At 50.9% G+C, this 8,343-nt stretch overlaps 1 protein-coding gene across 1 annotated transcript in view; it reads left to right on the plus strand.

The window, feature by feature from the left end:
• NCS1 (neuronal calcium sensor 1) overlaps positions 1 to 7,945 on the plus strand; it is a 51,661-nt gene extending 43,716 nt beyond the window's left edge. The window contains exon 9 of the mRNA XM_024762217.1: positions 4,250 to 7,945. The gene's annotated coding sequence lies outside the window, so the exon portion shown is untranslated. The remainder of the gene's footprint in view (positions 1 to 4,249) is intronic.
• The last annotated feature ends 398 nt before the right edge of the window (positions 7,946 to 8,343 follow it).

Here is an 8,343-nt window from a genome sequence, read left to right on the forward strand (position 1 = left end):
TATATATAACAGCTGCATATTTCCTCCAGGCCGTGGAAGAATGGTGCAAACATAAGTTCTTGCTGTATCCCCCCAAGGAAAAGTTGTACAGTGTAATTAATTTCTTTAAAGTGTGTGATTCTTTCTGAATTACCCTATTTGTTTTTGTCTTACAGTTTTCTATGAATATATATGTATGTATATTTCCTCAACAACGAGTTCATAACCATACGCTCTTGGCTGTGTTTTTTGGTTTTTGGTTTGTTTGTTTTTTAAAGGAACAACTTGTAGGAGCCATTTTTTCCTTTTGGAGACCCAACACTAAGAAAAGAGATTTTGAATGTGTTTTACCCAACTTGGCTTCACATCCTGTTGTGTCTACACTGGCTTTCCATAACGCAATTTATGTAGGCATATATCTTACCCTCACCAGCAACGTGTCGGCCAACACGATGTAACTTTATTTTCATGACAAGTTTTTCGGGGTGACAAGATCCACTTTTCTATAGCGCCTCCCGAAAATTGCCGTACCATTTTTCTCAGGCCTTCCTAGATCCTGCCTGAGAGTAATTATATCCAATTTGTGTTCCATCGTTTTTGCGATTTATGTACCTCCTCAGATTCCTGGTGGATCATAATTCTTAGATAAATTACGGTTATATAATTCACTGAATTATTCAGGAACTGAGATCATGCATATTTTTTGCGTCACTAAATGTTGTTTGAGATCATCATTTTTAATAGCTGCATAGCAGACCGTTTATGGTTGGACCAGACCTTAACCAGTCTTACGGTGTGGGGCACTTAGGTTGTTGGAAATTTGAGAGTGGATGAAAACAATTTTTATTATGGGAACAGTCGCATGCAATAGTAGAGAGGATATGTAACTCTGTGTACCCATCTCCCAGCTTCAGAATCACCGCCGCCTATACCCTCCCCCACACACCCCCGACACTGGCTTGTTTTGAAGCAAATTCGAGACATCGTATCATTTCATACATAACTATTTCAAAATGTATTTCTAAAAGATAACGATTCTTTAAAAAAAATCCATAATACCCAAAACATCAATAATTCCTTAATACGCTCTCATCAGCACTTACATTCCACTTTCTTGTGGTCTCACAATTTTTTTCACTTTGTTTATTGGAATCTGAATCTGAATGAAGTCCATAGCTAGCAAGCGGTTGATAGGTCTACGTTTATTTTAGTCTCTTAAGTTTTCCCCCTTCCCTTCTCCTTCTTGCTATTTGCTGAGAAGAGCATTGTGTACAGCGCCCCGTGGTGCTGTTAACAGGCTCTCCTCTTTCTTGTTCTTCCTGGAAATGGCAGTTAAATCTGCAGGCTGGCTTGGCATTGAGTTTGGTCCACTTTGGGTGAGAACACCTCATGAGCGGGGTTGTGTGTGTCTAGCAGGTGCACGTGACCTCGGTGACATTAGCAGCTGTTTCTGATCGCCACCTCTGTCCATTCATTCATTGCATGGTGCAAAATGGTGACGTCCTAAAGTTGTCTTTCCTTCTTCGTCATTGGCTAGATTACTTTTACAAAGGGAAACCTCCCCTCATCCACTTGGTGGTTACCCTGAGGCTTGGTTTTCATAGGGAAGGCATGAAGGATACTTGATTCTTTATCAGTTTTCAAAACAAGTTGGATTTCTAAAATCCTTAGAGGTGACCAGTGATGTTTTTACAAAATATATGTGTAACTGTGAATTTAGGGATTTAAATGCATTTGGTGAGTTTCATCATGTTTGCAGTTCTTTTTTTTTTCTTGTTTTTACATTTTTTTTGGCCACGCCACACAGCTGATGGGATTTTAGTTCTCCAACCATGGATCGAACCCCAGGCCTTGGCAGTGAGAGCTTGGAGTCCTAACCACTGGACCGCCAGGGAATTCCCTTAACTTGCAGATACAATAATGCAAGTCACAGGGGTTCACAGATCACCGCGGAAGGCAAAGCATGTGATTGGAGACCCAGCTGAACCTCCAGGGTCTGGCAGGGGACCTGGAAGGCTGAGAGGACCCAGGCCTCTCTCTTGGGTGCTCTGGCCTTCCTCTGGGTGGTTGCTCCATACTCTCTCTCCCTCGGCACCTGCACCATAATGGCCCCCCCAATTCTGGTCCTGCAGGGCCTTCCTACTCCCCCAGGGCCACCTCCACATAGATTCGGATTGGCGCAGATAATGTTTTTAAGTCGTCTCCCCAAATCAGGAAAATGACCCCTTTGTATCAGACACCTACACCTGTCCAGTGGGGAGTGGGGACGTGAGATTTAAACACAGGGTTGGAGCAGGTTATGGGAAGGGTCTTTGGATGGTACAGACAGTAACAGACATAACTGTCCCCCAGGCTGCTGCTTTTTTAAAAAAATGCACATAACGTAAGATTAACTATCTTAAAGTGAACAATTCAGTGGCATTTAGTACATTCTAGAACCTTTGCCTCATTCCAAGATAAAACTCCATATCCCTTAAGCAGTTTCTCCCCCACCCCCACCCCTCAGTGAGCCTCTGGCAACCATACTTTGCTTTCTGTCTCTATTCTGGGTGTTTCATATAAATGGAATCATTTACTCTGTGACTTTTATCTTTTTATTTATCTTTTATTTTTTTTAATTAAATTAATTAATTAATTTATTTATTTTTGGCTGTGTTGGGTCTTCGTTGCTGCACGCGGGCTTTCTCTAGTTGCGGCGAGCAGGGGCTACTCTTCGTTGCGGTGCGCGGGCTTCTCATTGCGGTGGCTTCTGTTTTTGCAGAGCGTGGGCTTCAGTAGTTGTGGCTCACGGGCTCTAGAGCGCAGGCTCAGTACTTGCGGCGCACGGGCTTAGTTGCTCCGCGGCATGTGGGATCTTCCCAGACCAGGGCTCGAACCCGTGTCCCCTGCATTGGCAGGCGGGTTCTTAAGCACTGTGCCACCAGGGAAGCCCTATGTGACCTTTTATGTCTGGTTCTTTCACTTAGCATCATGTGGTCAAGTTTCCTCTGTGTTGGGGCACGTACCAGTACTTCATTCGTTTGTATGGCTGAATAGTATTCCATTGTGTGGTGAGATCACATTTGTTTATCCATTCATCCATTGATGGACATCTGGGTCATTTCCACCTTTTGGCAATTGGGAATCACGGTGCTATGAACATTGGTGTACATGGATTTGAGTACCTATTTTCCAGCTTTTAGAGTCCATCCCTGGGGTGTAATTGCTGGGTCATATAGTAACTATGTTTAATTTTCTGAGGAACTGCCAAACTTTTCCACAGTAGCGGTGTCATTTTATATTCCTCCCAGCCGTGGTCGAGGGTTCCAATTTCTTCACACCCTCACCAGCACTCGTTAGTTTCGGGTTTGATCCTAGTGGGTGCGAAGTGGCGTCTCATTGTGGTTTTGATTTGTGTTTCCCTGATGACTAATTCTGCTGAGCATCTTTTCATGTGATTATTGGCCATTGCACACATTGTTCTTAATGGTTGCAAACTTTTTTATCCTATGGTTCTGTCCTTATTTATCCAACCTGTCCCCTGATAGTGGACACTGAGTTTGCTCCCTCCCTTTTGATTTTGCTATTACAGATGATACTGTCATAAACATTTATTTCTGTCTTTTTAACTTATTTTTTACTGAAGTACAGTTGATTTACAATGTCATGTTAATTTCTGCTGTACAGCAGAGTGATTCAGATACATATTTCTTTTTATATCCATTCTTTTTCATATTCTTTTTCATTATGGTTTATCCCAGGAGATTGGATATAGTTCCCTGGGCTATACAGTAGGACCTTGTTGTTTATCCATTCTATATGTAATAATTTGCATCTACTAACCCCAAACTCCCAGTCCATCCCTCCCCCACCCCCCATAAACATTTATTTCTTTTTTGTTTGTTTGTTTGTTTGTTTGTTTTTTTGCGGTACGCGGGCCTCTCACTGTTGTGGCCTCTCCCGTTGCGGAGCACAGGCTCCGGACGCGCAGGCTCAGCGGCCATGGCTCACGGGCCCAGCCGCTCCGCCGCATGTGGGATCTTCCCGGACCGGGGCACGAACCCGTGTCCCCTGCATCGGCAGGTGGACTCTCAACCACTGCGCCACCAGGGAAGCCCTAAACATTTATTTCTTAAGGATAAATAGTAAGCACCAAATGTGTGGACCGGAGGGCATGCACATTTTTAGGACTTGTGACATATAATGCCACCTGGTCCTCTAGTTGACTGTCGCCTGCTCTGTGTCCCTGGCAGCCAGCTCTGAACCCGTCCCGCCTCCCTGTGTCTTCCAGATGCCTGGGAGCCACTCACCTCCTCCCGTGCCCTGAGGCCACCTCCGCCCCGACACCACCACCCTCGTGTGTCCACCCAGCCTTTCTCCGCATCCACGCCCCACCGGGCTGCCCGGCTGCCCTGGAACCGTGAGGCCGGGCTCTCCTCCACCCACCCCTGCACCCACCCGTCGCCTGAAGCCACCGGCTCCAATTGCCACCAACTTCTGCTTGTCCAGAAAACGACAGTACGGATGGGAAAAGGCTCCAGCCCTCTGCAAAACCAAGGACTCGGCTGCTTCGCAGGCGGCCTCTCGGTCCCTCCTGCTCTCCTGCGTGTGTGCTTTCGTTCTTTATTTCAAACAGACATTGAAAAAGAAAAAAAAACAAAACTACCTTCTGTCCTAGAAGATTCAGACTGACAGATGGGGAGAAGGCCTCGGGGACGTCAAAGAACTCTGCCTCCTGCCTTGACCTTGGCAGCGGGGGAGGCCACGGGAGTCACGGCCTCGGCCACGGGGGGTCGGGGCGTGGGGGGCCTACCTGCCCGTCGTGATTTGGCGCCCCATCCTCGAGCAGCAAGACCACCTGCGCGGCTAGGATGATTAATTACAATGTTGATGATTTTTTTTGTGATAACAATATTGTGCTTTTTGTGGGGAAAGTGAGTTTTTTTTTTTTTTTTCTATACATATATAATTGATACCTTTTATTTATTGGTTGGTAACTGTTGCTGCTGCCTCGTGTGTCTGATGCTCCCAGGGATGCGGGGCCCACCGTTTACACGTGCACGCCCTCGCCCACCTGCCCAGGCGCTTGGGAGGATGGTGGCCTGCAGCGGCCAAGAAGCCAAAAATCTTTTTTTTTTTTTCCAGATTCTGTGCTCGATGTTTGGAGAGGGGAAAGGTGGGCTTCTTAAATGGCTAATGCACTGTTCCCTCCAGCTCGAATGCCTCCCTCCTGGATCTCTTTTCTCTGCTCCCGGTTCACACACCTCTCGGTCCTGTGTCCTCCTCTGGGTCCATAACCTCTTTTCTGAGGACAAACAGGGGACATCTTCCGGTTTCTCAGTTCTTGCTTTGGTGTTCGCAGCGCCATGGGGAGTGGCGAGGCTTGTGCTGAGACTGGGATCCAGGAAGGGGCGGGGGTGGACCGAGAATCTAAGGAGAGAAGGAGGAGGGAGTGAGCAGATGTAAAGTCTGCCTCTCCCTCCTTGGTGGGTTTTGAGAATAGCCGCTCACCCTGCTTTCCTGCCTCGTCCAGCGGACCACAGTATCTTTCCCTCTTTTAGCTGAAAGGCCGGAAGGGAGCGGGGGAGAGAGAAGGGCCGCAGGCAATCCCATTCAGGTGGCTTCTTGGGCTGTGGCCCACATGTGCTCACAGGAAGCTTCTAGCTCTGCCTGCCACTGAGACAGGGCAGGCCCACAACTGTCACCAGGAAAGTCAGATGACCTTGGACCAGAAGGCAAGATCCTGAGGCTGTGGCCCTTGCTCCGTGACTGTGGTCCCCCCACCCTCTGGCCCCAGCTCCCCCTGCTGCGGGTCTGGGAGGCCTGGGCTGGGGGATCCGGAGGCTTCCCTTCGTGCTGATGCTGTCTAATTCTAAGCTTGGGTTTCCTGCAGTTGGTGATTCTGCGGTCTGTGTCTAAGTTTACAGACCCCAGCAGACACGGGCACTGCCTGAGTCACTCTCTGTCTCTTAGCACGGTCTTCAGGGACACAGCAGCCACTGTTCGTGGTGTGTGTGCTCGGATGACACACCCTGTCCCTCCCCGCAGAGCTTCCTGGTCCCTCCTGGACTCTTGAGCTATCTTTCAGGCCCAGAACTAGTCCTCGCCCAGGGAAGGCTTCCGGGTGAGAGGCAGCCTCCCAGACTGTTTAGGGCCAGGCCGGAATCGAGAATCCCTGCTTCTTCTTTGCGAAGTCAGCAGCCTATCACCTCCTGACTTATCCCGGCCAGTGGAGGGGAGGAGCTGACCCTTGGCCCCCGCTTTAAATTGCCCTTGGCGCCCACTTTGCACTTTCCCAGGAGGCCAGAGCTTCTCCTGCTCTTTAACTCTCACAGCAGACCCCCCCCGCCAGAGAGCGGCTCCGCCAGCGTGGGACTTGCGTGTCCGCTCCCGCAGGCTGGACCGCTTGGCCAGCCCCTGTCTCTCCCTTCTTGCATCTGCCAGCCCTCTGGCTGCCCTCTCTCTCCGCTGGAAGCCCCCCAGATCCTGCGGGCATAGGAGCAGTAGTTCCATTTTCACGGGTGACTTTGAAGCTTGGGCTCTTTGAGGCCCCTGCGGTCACCTTCCTGCTCAGGCCACTGGCCTAGGAGGCCCAGTACTCGCCACCAAATCCTGCAGTTCCTCAGCCTGGCTCTGACCTAGGACCCTAGGGCAGCAGGTGAACTTGGTGGCTTGGGGCTGGAGATGGGGAGAGCGGGGCCTTTCCCCAGGTCAAATGATTTCTCTGGCCTCCACCTAAGCCTCGACTTACACGTCTGGTCCAGTGGGCCAGAGCTTTTGTGCAGCCTGTCCTGGAGCATCACGGGAAAGGGCTTGTGGCTAAGAATTATCCAAGGTTAAGCATGTGGGTCCCGCCCGCTGAGACATTGACTCCTAGGAGTCTAGGGAGATCTGTGTACAAGGCTTTCCTCCCACCTCCTCACCGTTAGGCCTTTTGGTTTGGAGCTACGCGTGTGGCTTTTGACCTTAGCAGGTGGTACTGTGGACCCATGGGCCAAGGCACACCTTGGGTCCTTGCCCAGAGACGTCCAGAGCTGCTGGAAGGGCCACACCTCTTCCTGGCAGGGTGCTGGACACTGGCCATTTTTGCCCGAGGTTGCGGGCAGGGACAATTCCGTCCCCTCCTCTCACCAGGCCTCTAGCTGCAGCACCCTTGGAACCCTGAGCAGCCCATGGGCCTCTCTCCCCAGCACCGTTTCCCACCCGAGGCCTAGCCCCATCGGCTGCTGCTCTGGGGCTTCCAGACCAGCCAGAAGCCAGGCTCTTAGCCCTCGCTCCCCAGCCCAGGAGCAGGGGCCAGCCTCGGGCAGTCCGTCTGCAGCAGCCCTGGCCTCTTCCTCATAGAATCCGCTCCCCACTCTGCATTGGTGGTACTTAGGAGAACGTCATGAGTTTCCAGTATTTAACCAGGCAACGTTTAGAATAACGTCGTTTAGAATAACGTCAAGGCAGATGTGTGTCCTCCTCTTCCCCTGAAATGCTTTTCATTTTGACAGCCAACTTCCTAGATGACAGATGCATCTGGGCTTTCGGGGACCCTGTCCCTTCTCTAGAGGGTTGGGGTGTGGGGTTCCTGGGCCCCCTGGGAAGACGCAGCCTCTCCCTGGGGAAAGCCCCACTGCTCACCTAGTGGAAAAGCTACCGGGTTCCCAGTGGTTTCAGCTTCTAAGGGATTGAGGGGACGCGGGAGCGCCCCCTCGTGGCGATGATCAGTAAAGGCATTTGGGGGACCTGACCAGACAAATAGGTGATTTGAGAGGGAGGCCGCAGATGGGGAGGCGAGGGGGGGCGGGGGGCGGCGCTATGATCTCACCCAGACCCTGAGCTTCCAGCCCCACCTTATTGGCAGCATGTCTCCCAGACGCCCTTCTTCTAGGTCTACCCCAGAGATAGCAAGTGAATCAGCATAAGGGCGACCTTTTTTAATATCTGCGGAATAAACCCAATGGTTGATTTTTGGATGAATAAAAGGCTTTTGTCGAATACACTGCTGGTCCCATCTTCTGTCTTGGCATCTAGGCCTCTCAGCCTTTGTCTGCTCCCCGTGATTGGGACAAACGCAGAATCCCCTCCACCTCCATCCCGACTGCCCCCTGCCCAGGCTGTACATTTCTGTTCCCCGTGTGTCTTTGCCTTGACCCATGGCCCCAGGGAGGGCCACAGGCTCCCAGTCTGACTCAGTGACCAGCTTTCTCCGGGACTCTGGGCGAGTCACTTCTCACTGGGACTCAGTTTCTCCGTCCGTCAGATGGGAGTGAGTCTCTGCTCAGCCCATGTCCCAGGGCCATTGTGGGGAGCAGCCGTGAGCGGAATCATCAGAGCCTTGGCCGAGGTGAAAGGCCAGTGGGAGTCTGAATCGTCATGGTGCCCCCCGCCCAGAGCCTG

The sequence above is a fragment of the Neophocaena asiaeorientalis genome, unplaced genomic scaffold (genome assembly GCF_003031525.2).
Source record: "Neophocaena asiaeorientalis asiaeorientalis breed wild unplaced genomic scaffold, Neophocaena_asiaeorientalis_V1.1 scaffold78, whole genome shotgun sequence".
NCBI classification, from domain to species: domain Eukaryota; kingdom Metazoa; phylum Chordata; class Mammalia; order Artiodactyla; family Phocoenidae; genus Neophocaena; species Neophocaena asiaeorientalis.